This window comes from Aethalodelphis obliquidens, unplaced genomic scaffold, assembly GCF_003676395.1.
Source record: "Aethalodelphis obliquidens isolate GAN/ISIS:26980383/991018 unplaced genomic scaffold, ASM367639v1 scaffold9, whole genome shotgun sequence".
In the NCBI taxonomy this organism is placed as follows: domain Eukaryota; kingdom Metazoa; phylum Chordata; class Mammalia; order Artiodactyla; family Delphinidae; genus Aethalodelphis; species Aethalodelphis obliquidens.
The window spans coordinates 28,560,515-28,586,272 of NW_020837953.1; the positions used below are offsets into that span (position 1 = coordinate 28,560,515).

The window sequence follows — 25,758 nt, forward strand, 5'->3', positions numbered from 1 at the left end:
GAAGCCCGGTCCGCCGCACCGCGCCGGGGCCGCCCACGGGGCTGGCGCTGGGGCCGGGGCCGCGGCCGGGCCAGGGGCCCGCGGGCTGCTCCTGCCGCCACTGCTGCTGCTGCTGCTGGCGGGGCGCGCCGCGGGGGTGAGTGCTTCCCGCTCCCGCGCCCCGGCTTGCGCGCCGCGCCGGCCTTGGGGGGGGCGGGGGTCCAGTGCCTGGCCACCCGCGCCTCCCGGGGGCTCGTTTCCCCGGGGGCTCGTTTCCCCGGGGGCGGGACCCTTCCCCGTGGGCGGCCTGGGGTCCGGGCTGGGGTCCGGGCGCGGGGCCGCGCTGGGCGTGTCTCGGGTCTGAGCAGACGTGGCTTTGCTTCGTGGGTGTGCCCGGACCGCGGCCACTTTTAGGGAATCGGGTCGCCTCCCCCTGCTGGGGGAGGGTGTGCGTTAGGTTCCTCCCTCCGAGGGTCGCGGCGGGAGGGCAGGGGGGCCCGGGGAGGGGGAGGGGTGAAAGGGACCTGTGTGAAGGTGACCTGAGGGGGTGGGTGAGTGTGACCGCGTGTGTGGCCACCTCCGTGGAGGGTGCTGGGACCTGTGGGGTGTGCACGGGTGAAGGATGAGGCGTGAGGACCAGTCCCTCCCCATGGATGGGGGCCGTCGTGCCCTACCTGCGTGTGGTCGTGTCAGGGTGACCCATTGTGCACGGTGTGTGCCGGAGACGGGCTGGGGACTGTTGGCCATGCTGTGTGTGCCTACAAGAGGTGAGTGTGTTGAGGGGGAGATCTCTGTGGTGGGTGTGTGCTCCAGCCCATGGGAGTGTGTGTGCAGGCGTGTGTTGGCAGGTGCATGGGTTACCCCGTGCGTGGAGCATGCGCCCCTGAGTGGGGCCGAGTGTGCAGGTAGCGGTGAGTATGTATGAGGTGACCCCTGGGTGTTCCTTTGAGTGACCGCAGCAGCCGTGGGGTTGAGCTCAGTCCCAGCTCCATCAGGGGGAGCAGGAGGAAAGGCCAACTCCTCCCCTTTGAGGGACCCAGGTCCCAAGTGAGTTCCCTATGGGCACGTGTCTGGAGCCTGGCCTGGGCATGAACTGGGGGGTTTCTAGGCCTGATCCCCTTGGTTGGTTCTAGGAGCTATGCCTGTCCCCCGTTCCCCAGGCTGAGAGGGACCCAGGCCTCTCAGGCAAACCCCCCGCCCCGGGTGTCTACTCCTCCACTGCAAGTCTCTTTGGGCCTCAGTTGGCCAGTCTGTGAAATGGGAGGAGGTCAGGCAGGGACTCAGAGGTTGCATCTTGGACAGGCAGGCTACTCCTCAGCCTTTCCCATCTGGGGACTATGAGCTGGGGTGGGGGGGAGTGTTGAATGCCAGGCTGAGTAAGGGGCCCGGTGGGCTGGGTGCCTCATCCCCAGTTATTCCCCAGGTGGGGTGAGGAAAAGAGGTCCCTGGGAGGGACAGGGACCCAGCCCATCCTAGCAGCTGGGTTACTTTCTCAGCTACACTTCTGGAAGACCATCTTTGAAATCAAAGATGTGGAAATCACACAGCCTTGGGTTCAAATCCTGATCCCTCCCCTGATTCGTGGTGTGACCTTGGACAAGTTATCTCACCTCTCTGAGCCTCCATTTCCCCCTCTGTGGAACGGGGCTAATAACACCCTCCTGAGAGATTAAATGAGAGGATGTGTGTGCTCACCCACAGGAAGAGCTCAGTCAGTGTTTGGTGTGTGATGAATGAAAGGGACACCGGACAGCATGCTTTAGACCTGGCCGCCCAGCAGGATCCCGAGCTGGGTGACCCCTGGGCAAGTCATGTCCCTCGCCGAACAACTTTTCCTCATCCATAGACCAAGGCTCGTAATCTGTGCCCCGTGAGGTGGTGGAAAGAATTAAATGAGCGTACGGAGGTGAAAGGCTCCGATAAGGCAGGGTGCCCCTGGATCTGAGGCCGAGGTAGAGTGGGTGTGGCTCAGACCCAGTGCTGGGTGGCAGGTAAATCACACCCCCGGGGTCTGGGCCTGGAGGCTCAGATGGTGGGCTTGACTTGGAGGAGAGGAGGGGTGGGGCCCTGGATGAGGTAGGGGGGCATCCCTCTCCAGGCTTCACACCTTTCCAGGGGCCCGGCTGCCGAGCAGGGACGTCACCTCATCTGGCCTGGGAGGCAGAGGGTTAATGGGTGGTGACCAGTGGCCAGGGAGGCACACCATGATGCCTGCAGCAGGAGCGACTGAGATTAGACCAGAAGAGCCCCAACCAGGATGACTCCAGGAGTGGCCTCCGTGGCGGGGGCCTCCCAGGACATCACTGGGATGGGCAGTGGCTGGCTCAGGGTAGGGGAAGGGCAGGATGACACCTAGGTGCCCACCAGCTTGAAAAGGAGTGTGTGTGTGTGTGGGGGTGAGCAGCTTCCAGGATGGCCTCAGTAGGAGTAGTGGGGCTCACTCGCGCTGCAGATGGTGAGTTGGGGTGTGTGCATGTGTGTCCTGGCATCTGCTCTGGGAGTCCTCTCCTGAGAGACCAGCTAATTACGACTCTGAGAGACATCTGCCTTCAGGGCCACTTCAGTTGCTGTACTTAAGTCACTGCCCAGAAAGACCCAGAGTTTGGGGATCCTGGAAATTTCAGCTTGAAAAGTGTTCTTTAGATGCTCAGGGCTGAAAGGGATTTAGGTGTCACTTAGCCTTGTTTGAATTCCCAATGTTGGGAGTTCACTGTTTTGTGGCTCTGTGACCTTGAGAAAGTTACTTAACCTCTCTGTGCTTTCATTTCCACCTCTGTGAAATGGGGAGAATAGGAGAGTGAGCGGGGTTAACATATAAAGCTCTTAGCACAGTGCCTGGCGCATAGTAACACTCAGCAAGTGTTCACTTGTTCTTTTACAAGGTCGCCATTCTGTGTTTGGGAATGTGGTAGGGATGGGGGGTGGTAGGGTGAGGGACCATGGGAAGGGGAAATCAATCAGGGAATTCTTTTGAATCGCCAGCCCCATGCCTGGTGGTTCCGGCTCCCTCCCCACCCCCACAATTTCAGGTATCCAGGAGCTCCCTACTCCTCTTCCCTCCAGCTCCTCTGGTTGACTGTGAACATTGGGTTGCCAGGGCAAGATTGTTCTCACTTTAAAAATTAAACGTTGGGGACCCCTAGACTGTTCCAGGCCAGGCCCTGACACAGGGATACCATAGGGATCTGTTGCTGTTAGCACCCAAGGTGGCAGGGGCTCCAGGGACAGAAACTTTGGGTAAGGGATTTCTGTTTCAACGTCCTCATTGTAAAATGGGGACAATAACAGTGCCAGCCTCACAGGGGTGTTGTGATGAGAAAATAATCTCCTTGGGGAGACTGAGCACAGCTTGCCAGTGAGCTCTCAGGAGATGGGGCCTTTCCAGGAGGGAGCCTGGAGGGCAAGGGAGGGCTTCCTGGAGGAGGAGGTTTTAAGCTAAGCTATAAAAATGGTTGCCATGTGACACTGAGCAAGCTGTAGCCTGCCCTGACCCTCAGCTTTCTTACCTGTCAACTGGGGACAAATACTTGATGTATACAATTATTATTAGGGGTGTTATTGGTCGGGGGGGGGTGTCACACCATTCTCATGCCCGAGTTGGGATTGGAACCTGGTGCTTTCTGCTCCCTGGGGAGCAGCACAGTGCCCCCAGCTACAAATTCAGTGTGTTTCTTGTTCCCTCATATTGGGGATTGGTGTGGGGTTGACCTCTGCTGGAGAAAAAGCAGTGTGGCCTTTTGAAAGCAAATGGCTGCTCCTACCCCATGGATTGGGGCATGGGGTCCTGGGAGGCCCCAGGGCAGCGCTGGGGCAGGGACAGCTTTGGGCTTGACATCTGGAAAATGCTGGGGCAGAAGTGGGGTGGATGAGAGGGGCATCGTGGAGAGGAGAGAGTCAAGACAGAGCTTCCCCTAGAAGCCAGGTCTTGCTGCAGGCCTCCCTCCTGCCCCTCCCATTGGAGCTGGGACCATGCCCCAGAGCTGCTTGCGGGGAGAGGGATGGGTTGTTCTAGAAGGGGCTGTAATAGGATTCCTGAAGGCTGGAGCAAACTGAGACAGCTGGGGATGGGAGGTGGTGAGCCTGGCAGTGGCTGAGGCCATGATTTGGGAGGCAGCTTCCACACCTCTGAGGGCTTAATAATACAAAGAGCAGCTAAAGCAGACTGAGAGCCCTGCCCACTGAGCACTTTATATGCATTGGCTCATTTAATCCTCATGATAATCTTTGGAGGTGGGAATTGTTAGAACTCCCATTTTACAGATGAAGAAAACTGAGGCACAGAGAGGTTAAGTGATTTGCTCAGCATCACACAGTTGGCAAGTGGCAGAGTTGGATTGAGCCAGGGCCTGGCAGGCTAATAGAACTGGGCCGCAGGCCTAATTTTACCCTCTCTTGCTGTGTGATCTTGGGCAAGGTACTTACCTCTCTGGGCCCTCCTTACCCGCAAATTATGCCCACATTACCTGTATCATGAATGCCTGCTCATTGCCAGGCTCTGGGCCGGGCATGTCTCCTATCTTTTTTCATTTAATTCTCACTGTAGCCTTGGAGGCATGTTGCATGGGGCGGGGGACGGGTCTGGCCCTGGAGCCCTTGCTCCTCCACTGCCTCACAAGGCTCTGTGATCTGTAAACGAACTATTCTGAAGGTCATGGGCGACGGGTCAAGGGAGAGCTTTATAAACTGTGCCAGGAGTCAACAAGATTGGGGGGGTGCGGGGGCTTGTGTCTGGATCATGTGATCATGGCACAGGACAGGGGAAATGTTTAGAACCTCAGAATGAGAGAGGTCTAAAAAAGCCACCGTTCCCCCTGTACACACACTGGATGCCCCCAGTGTGTGGCTCACTCTCTGCATAGGCGACCAGGCCTGCCTTTAATCCCCTCTGGCCCTTAGAAAGTTGTGTGGAGCCCAAAGGTACATCCTTACCACCCCGTCCCTGAGTCCTGGCCCCCTTGCACCTAAGGTTTTCTCTGGCCTGAGTGACTGAGCCCCAGAGCGGGGGAGTGACTTGGAGGTCACACAGCAGTCAGGAGAAGTAGCAGAATACTTTCTTGATAGACCATGAGTGCCTTAGGGAGGCTCTGTGTTTGCCTTGTTCTTTGCTGAACCCCCAAGTCCAACTCTTGCCTGGCCCAGAATTGAATGGTTTGAATGAATGAATGAGTGAATGAATGAAGGAAGGAAGGAAGGAAGCCAGGACTGTGGACTTTGGAGCCCAGGCTGGGGCTTTGTGTTGTCTACTTTGGAGGTGAGTTGGGGTGACAGTGAGGCTGGCAGAGTCCTGCTGGGTCCAAGGTGTGTGCCCGTGGCTTCGGAGGCGCCAGGGGGCCGTATGGGGTGGGCCTGCGGTCTGAGCGCCAAGGTGCGGTCATCGCTTCTGTGTGGGACGCAGGCCCTGTGGCTCTGGGCTCCAGCCCAGCTGCTGGAGCCCTGTGATTTTGTGTCCGCGGTGGGGGGCGGGGTGACTGGAGCCCCAGGCTGCCCCAGGGTCCAGCCCCTTGCTCACCCCCCAACTGCCCCTTGAAGCAGCGAGCAGGGTCTGTGCTGGTCCCAGACCACCTGGCTTGTCTTGCTGTCCCCCCTTATGTTCCACCACATCCTGGGAACATCAGGCCAACGCCTGGTAAATATTTGCTGGCTGACACCCACTCCCCTTGCCTTGGCTCCCAGCCTCCCAAGATTCCAGGAGGCCGGGTAGGCCTCACTTCCGGCCCCCCTCCCTCCAGAGCAGGCCCTGGCCAGAGGGGTGTCCGCTCCCCTCCCCCACTGACCAGGCCCAGTCTCAGCGCCAAACAGGAAGCCGTGATTACAGGGGGGAGTCTGAGCGGCAATGGCTGAGGGCCCAGCGGGGGGATGGGGTGAGGGTGGCCCCTGACAAGTGATCTGGCCCCTTCCCTACCTGGCTGCTGAGGGTGGAGGGCAGGGAATGCCTGTGCTGGCCTTTCATACCAGGTGGAGAGGGTTCTACGTGCCCCAGCTGGCTGAGGTCTGCCTTCTTCCCACCCCTGGGTCCCCACCTGGGCCTTGGTGCTATGCCTGTTTTGGGGTCGCCAAACCTGAGGGTGCAGGTTGAGGGGCCCCAGAGCCAACTGGACCAGGGTTGAAGTCCTGGTTCTGCCAATTTCTGGCTGTGTGATCTTGGCAAGTTCACTTAACCTCTCTGAGCCTCAGTTGCCTCTTTAAAATGAGCTAAGAATACCTCTGCCTCCGAGTTCCTTGAGAACGAACAACACAAAATGATAAAGTGTCTGGTGAGCAGTGGGCTCTGCTCCTGCAAATAGCGATCTCTTCCCTATACCTGCTTTGGTTTGGCTCTTTTCCTGTCCCTTTCTTGATCTCACTTAGGAATTGCTTCTTGGGGGTAGAGAATTTGGGAACCAAGTTTGAACGATCGTGGATGACCCAAAGCAGAATCGCCGCCGGGCTACCCTAAGAGGGAGAACGTGGGCCTGGACTCCCAATTGCAGCAGGCAGGATTTGGGCCAGATGAGAGGAAGCACCTTCCAGTGCCTCGTGGTACTGAGTTCATGAGGAATTCGGTTCTTTGGAGCTGTTGGCAGCCTGTGGGTAAGTCTGGAGGCAGAAGATTGGACTTGATGACTCTTCAGGCCCGCCCTTCCAGTCCTGGAACCCCAGAGAGACCTTGCTGTTTGAGATATAGCCATGGACATGGTGACACTGGGCTCTTCCCATTTTCCTCCCAGCTGGGGAGTACCTCGGCTGTGTTCCATTCATCACACAGGTCCTGGCCCAGACTAAGTGACTGTTGTTGTTTGCATAGGACCTCAGGGGTGAGAGAGCCCTAAAGAGCCCATCGGCCCTGCAGCCCTGCAGCCTGTAGCCTGCTGTCTCACAGATGGGAGTCCCGAAGCCCAGAGATGGCCTGGGGCCTTGACCAAGGACTGGGGAGGTGGTCTCATTGAGCCTTCTGACGCTGGTGAGGCTTGGAGATGTCAGGCCACCTGTCAGAGCTCACGGCTGGGCACGGGTGGAGCTGGGTGTTCAGTTGCTTTTCAACTACTCTGGGTTCCGGCTGCGCTGTTGCTGACCATGTTATCGCACCCCTTCAGGACTGGGGTCTTCTGAGATGAGCGATGAGTGGTGGGGGCTTGGGGGGCTGGGGGGGAATTTGAGGCGTGGGTGTGGGGTGGGGGATGATGCTAGTTAGGGCCTAGACCCCGCTTCTGGGCCATGGGCTTGCTTCACCCTGGGATCAGCCTTAGCCCAAGCCCTCCTAGAACTCTGCACCTCCTGAGCTGCCAGCCAGGCCCCACCTGTCCTGCACCCACCCCCGAAGCCCTGCTCACCGGCCCAGACTTTAATAAGGGTAATTTAGAATCAATCGCGAGCAGGATCTGGGGAATCTAATTGCAGCAAACTGATTGCCAATTCGATTGCGGGCACCAGGGCACTGTGGGCGGCTCATTAGGCCTGTCTTCCCTTCCTGGGGTGGGATTTGGGGGGCTGTGTGGGCACTGAGCAGGCAAAGCTCCTGGAGAGGCGGGGGGGCTGTTACAGTGGGAGCAGGGGAAGGATATTCTTGCTTCTCGGGGTGCCTGGCAGCACCCATGTACTGACACCCTCTCCAGGGCTCACAGCCGGGGTGGGTGCCCATGTCTGTCTCAGCCCTTCGCTCACCTACCACATGTTTCCTGCCCCCTCCTCACGGCTAGGCTGCCATTGAGGGTGGGGTGAGGGTGTCTGCAGCTGAATTCTACCTGGCTCCTGCCCTGAAGTTGCTCCCTTGTCAGGGAGCCAGGCATGATGGTGATGGTGACAGTGATAGTGGCCGGTACTTAGTGCGTGCTGCGTACCAGGCACAGTTCCAAGTGCTTAACATGCTTTATCTCAGTTCTTAGCACAACCCTGTGAGGTAGGTATTGTTACCCCACTTTACAGATGGCGACACAGAGGCCCAAGAGGTTAAGCAGTGTGCCCCAGGTGAGGCAGTTAGCAAGCAGCTGGAGTCCGCTGCCTGAGATGCCGTGTTGTTTGGGGGCATCGGGCAGGCCGAGGAGGCTCAGGGCTGCGTGGGCTCGGGCACCGGGCCTGTCTTTTGATGGACTAGTTTGTTCATTCTGCAGACATTGATCGAGCACCTGCTCTCTATCTGGCCCTGTGCTGGGGGCTGTGGGTGTGCAGGTGTATCTTGCGTGTGTCCTGCCTCTTGTCAGTGAGCCTTGCTTGGTGGGTTTGTGGCAGGCATGTTGTGCTGTGAGGGCAGGCATTGAAGAGAAGCAGGGAGGAGGCCCTGCCTCCCTCCCCCAGACAGGTTCGAATCCCAGCTCTGCCACGGAAGCATCGTGAACCTGGGCAAGCGACTCCTTGACTCAGCCTTACTCTCCTCCTCTGTCAAATGGGCCAATAATGCCTCATTCACTAGGCTGGGGTTGGGAGCAGTGCTGGGGGAGGTGCAGCTAGTTAACGAGCTGGCAGCTAGTTAAAAGGAAGCTGCTCCTGAATAGTTACTTTTTTTTTTTTTTTTTTTTTGCGGTACGCGGGCCTCTCACTGTTGTGGCCTCTCCTGTTGCGGAGCACAGGCTCCGGACGCGCAGGCTCAGCGGCCATGGCTCACGGGCCCAGCCGCTCCGCGGCACGTGGGATCTTCCCGGACTGGGGCACGAACCCGCGTCCCCTGCATCAGCAGGCGAACTCTCAACCACTGCGCCACCAGGGAAGCCCTGAATAGTTACTTTTATTTTACTTATTTTAATGATTATATTTTCCCTAAGATTGTTAGGTCTCAGAGGTGAATCTGAGAGGCGGCTGGTCATGTGACCATGGGCAGCTACCCCCCCTGCCCCCCAGCCTCTACTTCCACATCTGCAAAGTGGGGAAATTGGATTGGGTGACCCAGGGGCCTTTCCAGTCTTCACATTTGAGGAACTAACAGAAAGACCAGAGGCCAGAGAGGGCAGGGCCTGACCTGGGGTAGCCCAGTTGGGAAGGGAGGACAGACCTGCTCGGTTGTGGGGAGGATAGGAGGCCTGCTTCCTTCAAGTGGCCTGTCTATGGTTCTTCCTGGGCCAGGGTAGGAGGGGCCCTTTCCTTGCCCATCGCGCTGAGCACCACGTTCCTTCCCAGCCTCTGGGACATGATCCAGGCCAATTGGAGGCTGGGCTGTGAGTCTGGTTTCCTGGGCAGAGAGGAGCAACTGGGCAGGGAGTCCAGTGCCTAGGTTCTTGTCCCAGTTCTGCTGCTGACCTGCCAGTCACTGTAGGCACTGTTTACTGCTGTCCGCTCTGTGTCTGGCCTGTGCTGAGCTCTAGGAACACTGAGGGGGCTCAACCTGCTCCCTGACCTCAGGAAGCTCCTAGTTAGATGAGGGGCTGAGGAAGTGAGTCAGGGGAAAGAGAAGTTGGTTTTGGCTCTGGCGAATCAGGGAGGGCTCCATGGAGGAGGTGTCCTTTGTTCCAGGCCTTGAAGGATGGCAGCACATTGATGGGCAGAGGGATCAAGGTGGACAAAGGCTCAGAGGTGGGAAAAATCATGGTATATTAGGGAACCGAAGTGTGGTTAAAGGTAGTAAGTCCCAGCTCGGGGAGAGACGTGTGGAGATGGGAACATACCTCCCTTTGGGGTGGAAGAGCCATTGCTGTAGGCGGTGCTGTTTCTAATGAGAGTGTATTGCTTCTTATATTTAACAGACATTCACTGGTCACCTCCTGGGTGCCTGGCCCTGTGCCACGGGGTGTTTTGGGGCTGAACAATAGAAGGCCAGAGGGCCTCAGCATGGGAGAATTCTCCAGTGGCTCACAAGGTGGGCTTTGAGTCCAAACCAAGGCATTGGGTTCCATCCTCAAGGTAGAGGATGTTGGTCTTTAAAATGGGTGCAGCCCCAGGCTGAGGGGCTGGCATGGGATGACAGCAAGAGCATGGATGTGGTGATGTTAATATTGAATTATGCCTGTTGAGTGCCTGCCATGTGCAAGTTACTCTGCCAAATGTCTCATGTAGAAAAGCTCACTTAAGGGCTTCCCTGGTGGCGCAGTGGTTGAGAGTCCGCCTGCTGATGCAGGGGACACGGGTTCGTGCCCCGGTCCGGGAAGATCCCACATGCCACGGAGCGGCTGGGCCCATGAGCCGTGGCCGCTGAGCCTGCGCGTCCGGAGCCTGTGCTCCGCAACGGGAGAGGCCACAACAGCGAGAGGCCCACGTACCACAAAAAAAAAAAAAAAAGTTAACGCTCACTTAATCTTTACAACCTTATGAAGGAGCTACCATTATTACTTTGGTTTTACAGAAAAGGGAATTGAGGCACAGAGAGGTTAAGAAACATGTCCAAGGTCACAGAGCTAGTAAGTGGCACACTTACTAGGATTTGAACCCAAACAGTCTAGCCTCAGAGTACTATCTGATGCACGAGCGCTGCTCCATGCTACCTCGTGTGCTGCAAACTGTAAAGTGTGGTGCCCCGAGAGGATGAATTTAAGGCCAGTCAGGTCTTGCTGGGTGAGCCTGTGTGGCCGCTCTGGGGGAGCCCCGAGCTGGGACTGGGACTCTTGGCTTCCACACGGGGCTTCTTTGCTGCATGTTTTCTGTTCAGGTTGGGCCATGGGCTGAGGCCAGCCCAGGCTGGGGAAAGATCAGAGGACTGAAGATGATCTCAGCTGGAAGGCCTTTGGAAACACTGTTGTCCAACTTGTCATTGTCCTGAAGGGGAAACCGAGGCCGAAGGAATGCTCTCGAGTCATAGTGAGGTCTTCTGAGAGCTGTTAGTTCAGCCTTTTTGTTTTGCCCGTGGGGAAATCGAGGCTCAGCGAGGTACAATGGCTTCCCCAAAGTAACACAGCAAGTTGGTGGCTGAGCTGGGACTAAGAACTATGTCTCCTGACTCCTAGGCAGGGCACCATCCCCTGTACCATGTTTCTTCTCTTTACTTGTCTCTTTCTGCCTAGCCTGCAGGCCCAGCTCCCACTGACCTCTCCCAGGAAGCCTTTCCTGACCCAACCAGCTGCCCTCATGCCCAAGACTCTATACCGAATTGATTCCCTTCAGTGCACTCAGTGTGCTACTCCAGCCTCATCCCTTTGACCCCCTTCTACCACCCAAGACTCCTGGCTATTTGCTGGGTATAGAGCACAACATTGTTTCTCTTGCTTTCATGTCTGCCACATGGTGTTCACTCTCTGTGGACTGTTCTTTTCCAGCAAACTCCTGCTCATCCTCCAAAACCCAGCACACATGTCCCCTTCTGGGAATCATTTACCAGCCTCTTCTCCCAGCTCCCAGGTACAGTGAGCCCTTTTTCAGACCCTTCTCTCCTGTCTCCCTGTTCTAGATTCCCAGGTACTGCTCTTCTTCTACAAGCTGTAGGATTCTTTGCTAAGCCCCAATTCTGTTACTTGCTTCATAGTGTCTGGCTCCCCACAGGGTTACATCCTTACCTCCTTGGAGCCCTCACCTGGATACATTGTTGCAGCAGCTACTCCCCCCATTATATCATCTCCCTGGTCAGCTTCACACATATTACTTTGTTTCATTTCCCCAATTCAGACATTGCTACATTGTTCCTTCTTCATGTTTTCGAACCTCCTCAGTCTATTTCACTTCTGGTTCTGCCCTGTTGTCCCATCTCCTCCTTTCTTCCCAGCCCCCTCCTCCTGTGATCCCCGAGCTTGGAGAAGAGGAGAGTGGAGGCTGGCAGCGGGGAGCACCGCGGCAAGAGGGTACTTCCTGCCTCCTTACGGGAGGTTCAGGCTTGGTTATGAGAAATCTTCCCCCTCTGCCCTCCATCTCCCTCCACCGGCCATCCTCCTGCATACCTCCTCCTCTGCGGCCCGCTGTTCCTCCCCTTCCCTCCCATCCTTTTCTCTCTCCCTCTCCTTCTCTGGTTCCCCCAGGCCTCTGCCGCACTCACTCCTCAGGGCTGATGGGAACCTCTCGGGTCCCGGCTGCGACTCAGGGGCCCGGAACCGAAGAGTCCCCTGGGGGACAGGGGTCTTGAGGGCTGAGAGGGTGTTTATGGTCAGGGCTAGAGGGACGACTCTACTCCTTGCCCTCTGGGCCTGGAACCCCCCATTCCCTTCATCCGCCCCTCCAGAAGTGTAGTTTCAAGGGCAAAGGGCCACAGGAAGTCAGCCCCTCACCTTGCTGTTCAGATGAGGATGCCAAGCCCAAAGACGGAGCTTGGATCTTCAGGGTCCCCAGCACTGAGAGGCAGAACAACTCCCCCAGGGCAGTTCCCTGGGTGGCCCCTGGGAGCTGAGCCCTGGATGGGTGAATCCTGTTCTCCCGTGAGGCGGGGGAGCCAGGAGGCTGGTTTGGGACAATCTCAGCTCCAGAAGAGGCGGTTCTGGCTCTGAGTTCCGGGGACCGTCTGCAAGTCTGTGGTGGCACCCAGGGTGATCCTTTATCCGTGCGGAGCTAAGGCCATGTTTCTGTTTAGGTTCGGGCGAGGGGCTGGGTTTATGGGTGCCTGCGTGTGTTGTGGTGTGTTACTGTGTGTCTGTGCTGATGCATGGGGGCCCTGGGGTCTGGGAAGGGAGGGACATTTGTGGCCTGTTCCTTTGCCACCAGCTATTTTAGTGACTCAGGCCAGGGGAGTCAGGAGCCCCCAAGTTGCTGTCTCTCCACTTTCTCAGCTCTAGGGGGCTTGCTGCCAACAACCTGGGGTGGCCACAGTACTAACAGCTCCTGGGAGAATAGCGCATGAAGCTGGGAGACGCTCTCCCACCTCGGGGTGGGGGGGTTGGTGCACAGATAGAAATACGTGCACGTGCAGACCCAGTTGTGTACGTGAAAGGACAGGTAGACCTGAGCCCACACCCTGTCCTGTGCACGCGAGACACAGACCCACAAACATACCTGAACACACACAGGCACCCAGAGACAGGGACACACACTCTGCCAGGTGCACACGGACCACTCGCAGAGGTGCAGCCCTTGTACTCACACCAACACACTCAGGCCTGCACAGGCATCTGAGTCCCCCTAAGACAACCTGAAGGTATACACACACGCGTGTACCTGTACACATGCCCAGAAATGCCCCTCGGTGTGCTCACGTGTGCACCTGCATGTACACACACATGCACACATGCATGTTGCTGGAGCTCTAAGCGACCAGGAGTGTGTCCGTCCTTAATCCCAGCGCTTAATCCCGGAGTCCAGGGAGCGCAGGTCAAAGGGGCAGCTGCTCATCTGGCCTCCTTAGAGGTGATTAAGGTGGGGCTCGGGGGTGGGGTGCAGAGGGCCTCAGAGCTTGTCTTCTGCATGACCTCCAGTGATGCTGCAAGCTCAGAACTTGGGTTCTTTCGGAGATTTGTTTATGTGTGATTTACCAAACCCTGGTACAGACAAGCTGGGGAGGAGCGAGAGGGGTGTGGCTGTGTGTCCCCAAGGAGAGTGACAGCTGGGTCAGAGAGGCCAGGGGAGGCAGTCCCTTCATTTAACTACCTGCCTGCTGTGGACCCTGAGTCAGAATCCTCAGTATGAGGCAGTCCAGGGATTCTGATCTCTGGGAACACTGTTAATGGTCAGAGGGTTGCTGGACTAAGTGGGAAAATGAGGCCCAACCAGGAGATGCTGAATCTGGGGTCCTGAGCAGGGAGGGGGGTGGGGAAGCTTCCGGGAGGAAGTGGGGCCTGAGCTGGGCATTGAAGGTATCAGCGCCTGGGGCATTTGGAAATGCACGGGGATACTTTTTGTTGTCACCGTAGTGGGGGTGCTGCTGGCATTTCCCGGGGTGGAGGTCACGGCTGCTAAATGCTGCAGGGCCTGGAGAACTGTCCCGCCCAGGGGTCTGCAGTGCTTCTGTTGAGAAAAGCTGTCAGGTCCTGCGGCGTGGCGGGTCAGCGTGGGCCTCCGCTCAGAGGTGAGACTGTTCCCAGCACGCTGTGGGAGGCAAGGCCACGCCCGCTACCCAGGGTGCCGTAGAGGTGCGCCGAGGTTGCGCGGGCTGAGTCCTCCCAACCCGGCCTCCCCTCCCTGGATGCATGTGTGTGAGTCTCTAAGGGGTGGCTGGGATAATGATGTTTGGGCAGCAGCCCCGCTGGGGCTCTGTCTTCGACCTCTGCTCCTCAGTTGGGTGACCTTGGGCAGCTCTCCCGTGTCCTCTGTAAGCCGGATAGTAACCACTGCACTGCGGGGTAGCTTCAAGAATTCGGGTTTACTTGGCTCAGAGTCCAGCATGTTGCCCAGGGCTGGTGACCAGTAGTGTTTGTAGTGGGGGCAGTGGTCATGAGAGGCCTCTATCCCTGCAAAGGTGGCAACCACCACACTGTCCTTGTCCTGGGGTTTGGGGAGCAAGCTGGGTCCCAGGAATAGCCCTTTGCCGCATGTCCATCTTCGAGCCTGGCTTTTCCAGGCCAGGCCCTTTTCCCACAAACACTGTCTGCGGTCTAGTTCTGGGGCTGGACCACTTGGGCTCATTCATCTGGATGTCCCTGGCATCCTGCTCTGGTATGGGGCTGGCTGTGGTGCAGCCCCGCTGTGGGGAGGGAGGCCAAGCTGGTGTGATTGGGGCTCTGATGGCAGGATCCCAGGACCAGGGCCTCTGACCCTGCCTGCAGAGGGTCAGGTGATGGGTCAGTTGAAGGAGTTTTTGGTCAGGGAGTCATGTTCAAGTGACGTATGAGGAGGGGAGGGTGTGTCTCATCCCTGGACTTCAGGGCACATGGGGGCCGGGCACTCAGTGTCCCTAAAGCCCTGGGGGCGTTTGGACTCCGTCTGAGCTCGGTGCGGAGGGTAGAACCTATGGCAGGGGGCTGAGGATGGATTGGCTGGACACAAGGATGCGCTGGACCTGCAGGAGGCTGGTGAGGGTGTCGGGGAGAGGACATGGGGCGCCGGGGTTTTCTCTGGTTCCCTCCACCCATAGCTGGGACTGAGGGCTGGGGGGTCCTTGTGGTGTTCTTGGCTCCCCCCTCTTCGGGGCTCGTTGGGGCTCCTGCCCTGCAGTCTGAGCTGCGGGGAGACCGCTTCCCCCCGTAGTGACCAGATTGGGGGGCGGGGGTGGCGAAGGTTGCTGAGGTTGTGGAGTGGAGCAGGGAACTAAGGCGGTGCAGGCTTCAAACCTGGGTTCAGCCTGGTGGAGGTTTGGGGGACACCAAACACTTGTCAGAAGCCTGGCAGCTCGTGCCTCAGCCCAGCCCTCAGGACAGACGGGCCTCTGCGCAGAGAGTAGGGAATGGAAACCAGCCTGGGGCTCAGCGGCTGCCAGCTGGGCTGGGTGGAGGCTGGTGCTAGAGCCAGGTGGAGGCAGGGCAGGGTGAGGGGCTGGGCCGGTGAGGTGTCTGTTCTCAAGGCTGCCCTAGACAGCCACGGGGGGAGGGGCAGGCGGACTTGACTTCACACTCAGATGCGCCTCACCGCTAGGGCCTCGCCATCCTCCTGACCCCTTCCCTGGCAGGGACGTATCCTCATGTCTCTTGCTGAGGGCGGCCAGGGGCCAGCCACATGGGCAGAGGGTCTGAGTGGGAACATCCTGGAACCACTGGTGGCTGGAGCTGGGGACACTGGGGTCTAGCGGTGCAGATGGCAGCCAGCCTGAGTTTGGAGTTGCCTCCCTTCTCTTGGGTCCCGCTGGGCAAAGCCTGCTGCTTCCATTGGTCCCACCTGACAAAGTAGCCTTTGGCGAGCACAGGGGAAGCAGTTGCCGCACTGGCCCCTCCCACCTGTGGTCTGCAGAGTCAGTGTTTGCCCTTCGGAGAGAGGTCACCTCCCTCCCATCCGAGCATTTGAGTCCAGGTTCTGCTGTGTGACCTCGGGCAAGTACCTCACCCTCTCTGATCCTCAATCACACATTCATTCTTTTCTTTTTTTCTAAACAACAGCTTTATTGAGCGTTAACTCAAATACCCCACAATCTACCCATTTAAAGCATGTAATTAAATGGTTTTTAGTATTTTTACAGCTGTGCAACCATCACCAATATTACTCATTTTTATCACCCCCAAAAGCAACCCTATACCTATTAGGGTTAGAAAAGGGTCACTCCTCTTTTCTTCCCAATCACTCAGCCCTAGGAGTCACTAATCTACTTTCTGTCTCTATGGGTTTGCTTATCTTGGACATTTCATATTAGTGGAATCAAATAGGATGTGGTCTTTTGTGACTGGCTTCTTTCCCTCAGCATAATATTTTCAAGGTTCATCCACGTGGTAGCGTGTATCAAGACCTCATTTCTGTTTTTGTTTAATAATATTCCATTGTATGGACACACCACCTTTTATTTATCCATCTATCAGTTGGTAGATATTTGGGTTATTTCTACTTTTTGGCTGTTATGAATAATGTTGCATTTTTTTTTTAAATATGTGGACATATGTTTTCACTTCCCTTGGATGTACATACCCTAGGAGTAGAATTGTTGGACCATATGACTCTATGTTTAACCTTCTGAGGAACTGCCAGACTGTTATCCAGGGTGGCTGAACCATTTTCCATTCCTACCAGTGGTGCATGAGGTTTCCAACTTCTCCACATTCTCTCCGCTACTTGTTATTTTCTGACTTTCTGATCACATTCATTCTTGCATCCATTCATCCCTCAGGTATTTATAGAACACCTGTATTTGACAAGGCAGGGTGCTCACTGCAAAATTGGGGAGAGAATTTATCCATTAAGGAGTTGTTTAGAAGATTCAGTGGCACCATAGCTGTAAAAACCTCCATGCGCTTAGTGACGGGAGATAAAGATTATCAAGGGGAGAAGCTGAGGGTGGTCAGGGAATCACGGGACCCCGTGAGAGCAGAGGAAGAGAGAAAGGAGTCTGTGTGTTTTGACCACCTTCTCTGTGTCAGAACCTTTGCTTCAGTTCTCATGACCTTCTGGGCTGTACTGTTGTCCCGTTTGCTTGCCCCAAGGTCGCTCGGCCAAGAGGTAGCTAGGCTTTGGGCTGAGATCCTGTTTGGATAATCTCATTTAATCCTCCCAACCCTTTGAGGTTGGTACTATTATTATGTTCATTTCACAGGAGAAGAAAATGAGGCTCAGAGAGGTGGACTTTCTTGCCCAGGGTCACACAGCCGCTGAGGGCCAGTGCTGGGATTTGGACCCAGGCAATCTGGCTTCAGAGCTCCTGCTTACTGCGAGGTCCCACCTGTCTCCCAGGATGCAGGACATGAGGGTGAGGGCTGGGGCATCCGTCTGCCCCTATATCTCAGAGAGTGTTATCTGGGGCTGGAGGTGGCCTTGGAGGTGAATGTGACCCTAGGCAAGCCCCTGGGGCCTCCTCCAGTTTTTTTTCTGACTCCTTGCTCTAGGCCTCAGTTTCCCATCTAGGTGATGGTGGTGGTGGCCCTGGAGGCCCCCATGACTCATGCTGAGTCTGGCTTGCTCTGTCCCTCGAAATGGAGCAGCTCAGAAGCCAGCAGAATAGGCCTGGGGTGAGGAGCTGTGTCTCCACTGTTGTGAGTTTGTGCTGGTTATAAATAACCTAGCAAACGGGAGGGTGAGGGAGAGCACAGCCGGACTCCTCGGGAGGCCGAGCCTGGATACAGTCACACACAGACGGGCACATTTCTCGTGTGTGTGTGTGTGTGCGTGTGTGTGTGTGTTGTGTGTTCCCAGGGTGTGTGCCTAGCATGTGCCTGGGGAGGCTCTGGGGAGGACGGAAGAACTGTGTGGTGTCCCAGCACAGCTAGAAGGACTGGGCCTGCCTCGGGCTGACTCAGCAGGGTCTGTCTGGTTTCCTGGAGGCCCAGCAGAACCCCAGGGCTGGTGAGATCTCTGGGGCCTCTGCCCCTGGCTTCAGGTGGCCCCTAAGATCTGGGAGAGGTGTCCTGTGCCCTTTGAGCTTGCCTTTCCTTAGGTCCTATCCTGTGGGATGAGAACCAGACACACAGCATTGGGTCTCTCTCTGCTCTCCCAGGCCCTTCCCCGTTACCAGTCCCCCCCTGGTAATGCCTTGCTCCCCTTAACTCCATCTTGACTCACCAGCTGAGTTCTCTGTAACCTCCAGCAAGTTGCCTGGCCTGAGACTATGGAGTAAGGAGGCCCATTTCACCTGGTCCTATCAGTAAGGGGCCTGGCGTTAAGTAGGTGCTCAGTAAATGCTACTGTCCTTCCAGCCCAGGCCTGGTTGTAAAGTGGCCAGAACTGTAGGCTCTGCTGGGAACCTGCTGTCTTGCATGCTTTTGTACATAATTTGCATAGTTGTTTTATGAAAAGACTGCTGGGATCAGTCTCAGCCTCTCTTCCCTCCTCCCGGGGCAGTTGGAGCCCTGGTTGGATTTTGGAGGGACCAGAGAGAACTTTGGATGGGGAGGCTGAGGCCAGAGGACAGGGTCCTGCCCAGGATCACATAGTGATTAGAAAAGTAGGTAATGTGGGTCTGTAAGGGTGATCCCATTCACGGTATTCACTGAACAAATATTGATGGAGGCCAACTGTGTCCCACTCACTGCCACCAGGAGCTGTTGGAGGGGGAGATAGGCATTAGACAAGGAAGTAAGTAAACAAGCTAATTTCAGGCAGTGGTGAGCTATGAGGAGTAAGCCTGGTGTTGACAGTGATGGGGTGTGTGGGGAGGTCACGTGGATGCATTTGGTGGTCAGGGAGGGCCTCTCTGAGGAGGTGAGCTTTGAGTAGGGACACCAAGTCACGCCCCAGCACTTACTAATTGCCTAATAACTGCTCATCGTGTCACAGATGGTGTCTTGGTGTGTTGGGAATCATCATTCCCATTTCATAGGTGGGTAAACTGAGGCCCAGTGAGGTGAAGGAACTTGACCAGAGCTCTCTGGAAGCCAGGACCAGAACATCTAACCCCACACTGGGTTGTTCTGCGAAATGTGGGCCCTTGCCGAGTCTGTTGGCAGGGATGGTTGCAGAGCCTGGAGACTCAATCCCAGGGGCACCTGCTGGTGAGTCATGGGGTGGTGGGTGGGGCTGCTCAGTGGAACCGGGCCACCTGTCATGGGAACAGGGCTTGTCTTCCATTTCTTCTCATTCCCAGACAGTCCATCTCTCTGTCTGTCTCTCTGCAGGGTGTTGGGGAGGGTGGGGTGGTGATGTGTAGACTCTGAAGCTGCCAGCCACCCACCCCGAGGAAATTCCTGGTGGGGGAGACTGGTGAGGACTGGGTGTGTGCTACAGTGTGCAGAGCAGGGTCCTTAGGGTTCAGCTAATCCAGGGGTTCAAATCTGGGTCCATTGCTGTGTGACTTTGGGCCAGTTGCTTCACCTCTCTGAACTTTGGTTTGCCCATCTGTGAAATGGGGACAATAATCTCTCACCAGTAAGATGTTTGTGAAGAGAAATGGGGCCATGTGCATACAGTGAGTGCTCCTCTGTGGGAGCTGTAACGGTTGTTCATGGTCAGGGAATAATGGCCCCAGGCCTTCTACAAAAAAACATCCTGCTGTGTCCCCACTGGTGGTTTAACAGCCTCCTCAGTCTCCTCATCTGTAGATGGGGACAGTAGTACCCGCTTCCCAGGGTGGCCAAGTGCATTCCATGAGAATCTGGTAGAAGGGGCCCACTGGAGTGATGGGAGATGGTTGGTGGCCCCTCCTTCTCCAGTAAATGACAACACAGTGGAGGCAGAGTCCCCAGGAAGGGACTTCAGAACAGGCAGGTGGTTGGCATGCGGCAGCCTCACAGGGGAAGCAATGTTTGAGCTTCCTGAGCACATCCCTGTCTTGTTGAGTGTGGGTCACCGGGTGTCTAGAATAGTGCCTGGTACACAGTAGGTGCTTAATAGATATTGCTTGTACTGACTTTCTGGTGGAGTAGGTGCTGGTCAGGCAGAGATGTGGAAGGGTGTTCAGGAAGCAGGAACAGCATGTGCAAGGCCTGGAAGGGATCCATAAAGGATTCAGTGCGGGAGGAGCATGGGAGCTGGGCAGCTGGGGGCCTCAGTGGGTGGTCCTGCTCTCAGACACAGCCTTGGGGACAGGAATAAATGAGCGGTGTGAGTCAGGGTGGCCGAGAAGGTGATGCTAGAGGGCAGGTGGCTGGGATGGATGGAGCAGTGACAGTGGGGGGTGGGGGGGGGGCGGGGAATGCCCCAGCCCTGAGTTGAGGAGAGGGCTGGTGTTCCCAGGGTTGCGCTGCCATCCTCTGTCCAGGTATAGGTGACAAGGGTGAGCAGCTGTAGGGTGGCCAGCCTGCACCCTGGCTGGGGCCGGCGGGGCTGGTGGGCCGGGAGCTAGGCTGATGGAAGAAGCTGGCGGGTGGCCCGTGGGCGAGGTGTCTGAGCGCTGTAAGCCAACCGTGGCGGCCAGCCGGTGAATGCCGGGGGAGGGAACCGGGCTCTGCTAAGCCAGCCAGTCTGCAGTGAGGTGCAGCTACGGAGCTCCGGGCCACTGGGCCTGCCAGCTCCCTTGGAGGCTTTTGTGTTCACTTCCTTCCTGCTGGTTCCTCTGTTTGCTCCTAACTCACGACCAGCCCCAGTGGGGTCTCAGCAGAAGGAAGGGGCCAAGGAGTTTCAGAGACCAGGGCACTGCGGGCATGGGGACTCAGAAAGAGCGTGCTAGTTCTCATAACAAAAGTACTCTTGAGTTTACTGTAGAAAGTTTGGAAAATACAAACAGGTCCCGAGTAAAAAATGAAAAACTACCTGTAATCCCACCACCCAGAGAGAGCCTCTGGGAACCTTTAGTCTTAGAATTCAGTGTTTAGAAATACACTTTGGTACTGAGTTCATTAAAACAGGATCAAGTTCTACGTATTTTTTTTTATAACCTATTTTTAAATTTAATGATAATAGTATTAATAGCCAGCATTTATGGAGCAGTTCCTTAACGTGTGGGCACCCGGAGTCTCCTACAGTGAACCCCAGGAGGTGGCTATTGTTATCTTTGTTTACCAGGAAAACCAGGCCGAGAGAGTTAAGTACCTGTCCAAGGTCACCCAGGTATTGAGAGACAGAACTGTTTGTATGATCCTATCAACAGCTGTGCTGCATTGCCTCTTGACAACCAGAGTGTACATTCTCCTGTCCTTGCATATTCTTTGAAACAAGTAAAAAAAAAAAAAAATAAGCCTTTCGTTATGCATTTATGCCTTTTAATGACTTAGACAGTGTGGATTTGTGAAAACACAGTTCTTGATAGCTGCATAATATTCCATGTCGTGGTTGTGCCCTAAGTTATTTAACTAGTCGTCTGATATTGGGAATGTAGGTTATTTCCCCTTTTTCTCTCTTATAAATAACACTGCCCTGGCTCTCTTTGACCTGAGGGCTGAATTCTTGGACACCCAGAGTGTCCAAATCAGAAGGGCACTTAGAGCACCAAGCTGACAACGGATTCATTTCCCAATGGGGCAATGGAAGTGCAGAGAAAGGGGGAGGGGGCTTGTCTGGGTCTGGGAGGCTGCGGCCTCCTGAGCCAGGATGCTGCTAGCTCTCTCGTCCAGTGTTGATGAGAGCGGTGCCACCATGGGGAAGGGGGTTCTGGAGAGGATGGTGGGAGCACAGGGGTGGGTAGTGGCGAAGGTGGTGGGGGTGGTGGGCTGGGGCTGATGGAGTACGGGTGTGGGGTAGGGAGGGCTCTGCTGTCGGGAGGTCTCTTGCAGAGCAGTTGGCTCAGGTGGGATGGACCCAGAGGGGTGTTTCCTGCCCTCTCAGTTGCCCTTGTGGGCGGTCTGGGGGTGGGTATTTGGAAGAAGGGTGGTGGGAGGGTGAGTGGGTGACAGTGTGTGTGTCTGGGCTTTGCTGATTGTTTTGGGTGGGGGGGGTCTGTCAAGTGGGCCTCCTCAGCCCTTCCTCCCCCTGCTTCTCCTCCAGACCCCTCTGCTCTCTGGGACTTGGGCTCCGTGGCCCCTTCCTGGCCGATGCAGCCTTCGCGCCCCTCACCCCTCCGGCAGCCAGTGAATATGGTGGGGGCTAGGTTCCCAGCCAGGGCAGCTGTGGATGGGTAGGGGGTGGAGACTGAAGCGTCCCCCTTCCTGGTCCAGGCTCTCCATTGTGTAGCCCCCTGGCTGTCCTGCTGCCCAGAGCCTGGCCCCGGCCCACATTCCTGTGGTGACGCTCTGGGTCTCCGGGTTGGAGCTGGTGAGCGTGAGGGGCACTGAGTTCTCACAGGACTGAGGGCCTTTTGGGGACGGGGGCTGGTGGGGATGGAGCCTGTGGGGATCCAGAGGGCTCTGCTGAGACCACCGTGCTTCTGGGATCTAGTGTTAAGTCACTGTGTGTCGTTGGACAAATCACTTTACCTCTCTGAGTGCTGCTTGGCAGGCTAATTCCCCACCACCTGCCCCTCTTATCCCCCTCTCTGAGCCTCAGTTTCTACATCTGTAAGAAGGGAGAACTGAACTCAGTCATCACTCAGGCCTGAAGGTGAGAAAAATGTACACGGTAAGACCCCCGAATGGTTACTGAGTGCCGGCTGTGTGCTGGGCCGCAGGAGGGCTTCTGGTGCATCATCTTACTTGATTCTCACAACAGCTCCATGAAGAGTATATCATTATTTAACCAAATAGAGGCTCAGAGAGGTTGAGTAACTTGCCCAGAGTCACCCAGCAAGTAAGCAGCGCTGGACTTGAACCCAAGACTTGAACCTGAAGCTGGGCTCCCAACCCCTGCTCACGTCGCCTCCAGTCACCAGGAGAGCGGAGCCTGCGACTGGCTACTGTGGGGAAGGAAGCTCGGGCAGAATTCATTATACTTGATTTTATTCTTAGTTTTTGCGGCATGATTAGCACTGCACAGGGTGCCAGGCTCCTGGCCCACCTACAGCTGACCTAATTTGTGTGTCCGTGCCTGTTTCTGTAGCTCGCCCTTCCTCTCCCCGCATCCAGCCTCTCCTTTTTTCTTTCTCTGCATTCTCCCCTGCTTTGTGGCTTTGGCGATGCCGCTTAGGCTCTTTGGGCAGGAATAGCCTCGTCTGCAGCATGGGTGTAATCATCCCGATTCTACTCCCCTCAGGAGGCTGGTGAGGCTTAAATGAGATAAAAGCTTCAGAATTCATAATGGAAGTATTAACACGTACCTAACAATAATCACAGCTACATTTATTTATTCAGCTCGCAGTGTTGGGTTCTGTGCTCAGCCCGTTACCTGCATGATCTTATTTGATCCTCACGGCACCCGTATGAGTCCCATACTGTTATTAGCATCCCCATTTTACAGATGAGAAAACTGAGGTGCCAGGAGACTCGGTGGCTTGCCTGATGTCCAGTGGGTAGTGAGGGAAGGAGCTGATTTATTCTGGCTTTAACCTCTGTGTTATCCTGTTTCTCTGGGAAGGCTCATGATGGGGGCAGGGGCAGGGGCAGGTGGAGGGAGCTGGGCATGAAAGACCCAGACTTCTGGTCTCCAAGGAGGGCTTGGAAGGAGGCTGGGGGCCGGAGGAGGGAGATGCCCTGCCTTTCTACCTGAACATGTCCCCCCCACCCAGCCCCACTGGAGAGGGATGGCAGTGGAAGTTACCCACCCATCCCAGCAGTTCTAAAACTATGGAGAGGATCAGGTAGGCGTGGGGGCGGGTGAGTGACAGGCAGCTCTGGTCACTGCTGGTCCCATCAGGTCAGAGAGCCTGAGGTACTTCTTTGGGTCAAGGCTGTGGGTCAGCTCAAGGTAGGATGGTGGCAAGGGGGCAGTGAGGAAAAATGGCAGGGGGTGTGCCAGTCCATTGGGCAAGGTGCCATGTCTCACGCCGGCATTGTAGGTGTGCTTGTACATACCCCAGAGGGAAAGTGTGCATGGCGTGTGTGCACGGTGTGCATGTGTGGAGGGGAGTGGGATGCAGGTGTTAGGGGCCTGTTGGTGGGTGATTGAGATGGGGTACATGTATGGTGCAGTGGGTGCTTTTTCAGGGATGCATGGGTGGAGCATGTGGGGAGCAGGAGTGGGTATTTGGGAGCATTTGGGGTGTTTGCCATGTGCGGGCGTGTGTATGGTGTGCGGGGGTGGAGGGGTGGTAGTTTTGAGCTGAGATTGTCCAGGGGCTGTGGGTCACAGGTGTAGGAACCCCAGATGAGCAGCAGATTGGGGGCTACCCTGGAGTGTTCAGGGCAAGGGTTCCAGGGGCTAAGGACCCGTGCTCATGTCTCAGCTCTAAACCCCAGCCTCAGTGCCTGCATCTGTGAAGTGGGGATAATAAAATCCTGGGAGGCTGTGATGGTTGAAGGCGGTGGTGCAGGTAGAGTTCTTCCAGTGCCTGACCTGGGACAGGGCCTCCGTAGTGGTGGACAGAGGCCTCTGGAACCCCCTGAGGACCCTCAGTAGCTCCCCAGGGGAGGTCAGACCTTTACCCACTGCTGGGGGAGCCTCCGGCTGGGTGTCGTGGCCGGGACTGGTGGTGGCAGAAAGCAGAAGGTGCAGGGGCCTCTGCAGTGGGCTGTGTGGGGCGTGTGGGGATGTGAGGGTGAGAAAAGATTGTTTACAGCTCGTGAGGTTTTTGTCAGAGTCCGAGGGTGTCGCTGCCATGGGGAATGTGGGCTGTGATATGTGACTCAGGGGGCATGCTTGGACGTGGGGAGGGTTGGTGTGTGCCACAACCCACGGACGTTGTGTGGGGTGTGTTAGGTGAGGAGAGGGGTGCAGCTGTGTGTGTGTTCATCTAGAGAGGTGGCAAACGGGTGAGCCCACGGTGGTATGTGCCAGGCTGTTGTCTGTGAGTTGTGGTGGGTACACAGGTTAGGGTCAGTAAATGTGGATCATGACTGTGTATGCGTCTGTGCTGGTGTGTGTGCGCGTGTGCGCGCGCACACTTGGGTTGGGTGTGCAGATGTGCTTATCAGGCATGGGAGGGTGTGTGGTTTACCTGGAGGGGGCACAGTTGAGGGTCAGGGGGAGGCCGGCATTTGAGTTCAGTTCTCCTTTAAGGGAATGGCGTGGATAATTATGCTAATTATGCATGGAATTATGCAAATAGAGAGGTCGTTTGGGGGTCAGAGGCTGTTTTCACCATCCTCCTCTGGCATTTGTGACTTCTGAGGCTTTCCCTGCTGCCTCCCAGGCTCAGTTCCCCACCCCCCCTCTCTCTCCTCTCCCCTGTCTCCTCTCTCCTCTCTGTAGCCCTAGTAGCTGCAGCTTCCAGCACCCCTGTAGTGTTCCTGGGAGGTCCCGGTGAGCCCTGGTCCCCCAGGGAGGGGTACAGCTGGCACTGAGTAGACTCGGGGAGGGGGCTGGGCAAGATGGCATCATGCACCCCACCCCCACCCGCCAGGTCTCAGGTGTCCCGGTGTTAAGTTTCCCAGGGTGAGCTCAGGGGTGACTGGGTTGTTGTTGCCATCACCCCTTCTACCCCATCTGGGGGCTGCTTATTATTTGGAAAGAATGTTCTCTTGGATGTAGGCTTGGAAAATCACTGAGGTGGCCCCTTCCCCAGCTTTGTCTGATGAGCGTGAGGCTAAATTAAGATGTGAGAGAATTCTCTCCCTCAGCCTCCCACTCTTGCCTTCCCTTTCTCTCGCACACCCAGTCCTCCCTCCACTCCCTCCTCCCTGTCCCCCCACACCGCCCCTCTGACCCCCTGGCTTCCCTCTGTCCTTGCATCTCTGTCTCCATCCAGTGTCTCCCCCCACCCCCATCATTCTCTCTGTTCTTCCATGATCTCTCCCTTTCCTGTCCCCCCCTCCCCAATCTCTGTGGGGATCTGGAGCTCCTGGTCCTTAGCATGGAGGAGATGGTTGTCATGGTAACGGTTGTCATGCCGATGGCTACTGAGCTAGGGATGAATAGTATCTAGGTGAGAGCTACCTGAGTGGAGGCTGATGGGTTCACAGGAGGTTCCATACTCGTCTCTGAGCCTCAGAGCTGCACAGTGTGTGCCCCCATCTAGTGCCCGCCCCCATGCATGTGCCTGTTTGCACCCAAAGGCACGCCAACACGCGGGGCCTCTCTCTGCCTTTAGGTGAGTGTGTGTCAGGGTGTGTCTGTATG

General features: G+C 56.3%; 1 protein-coding gene across 1 annotated transcript in view; it reads left to right on the top strand.

Annotated features, from left to right (window-relative positions):
- The first annotated feature begins 6 nt into the window (after window positions 1-6).
- SDC3 (syndecan 3) overlaps window positions 7-25,758 on the top strand; it is a 37,828-nt gene continuing 12,076 nt past the window's right edge. The window contains exon 1 of the mRNA XM_027109389.1: window positions 7-136. The gene's annotated coding sequence lies outside the window, so the exon portion shown is untranslated. The remainder of the gene's footprint in view (window positions 137-25,758) is intronic.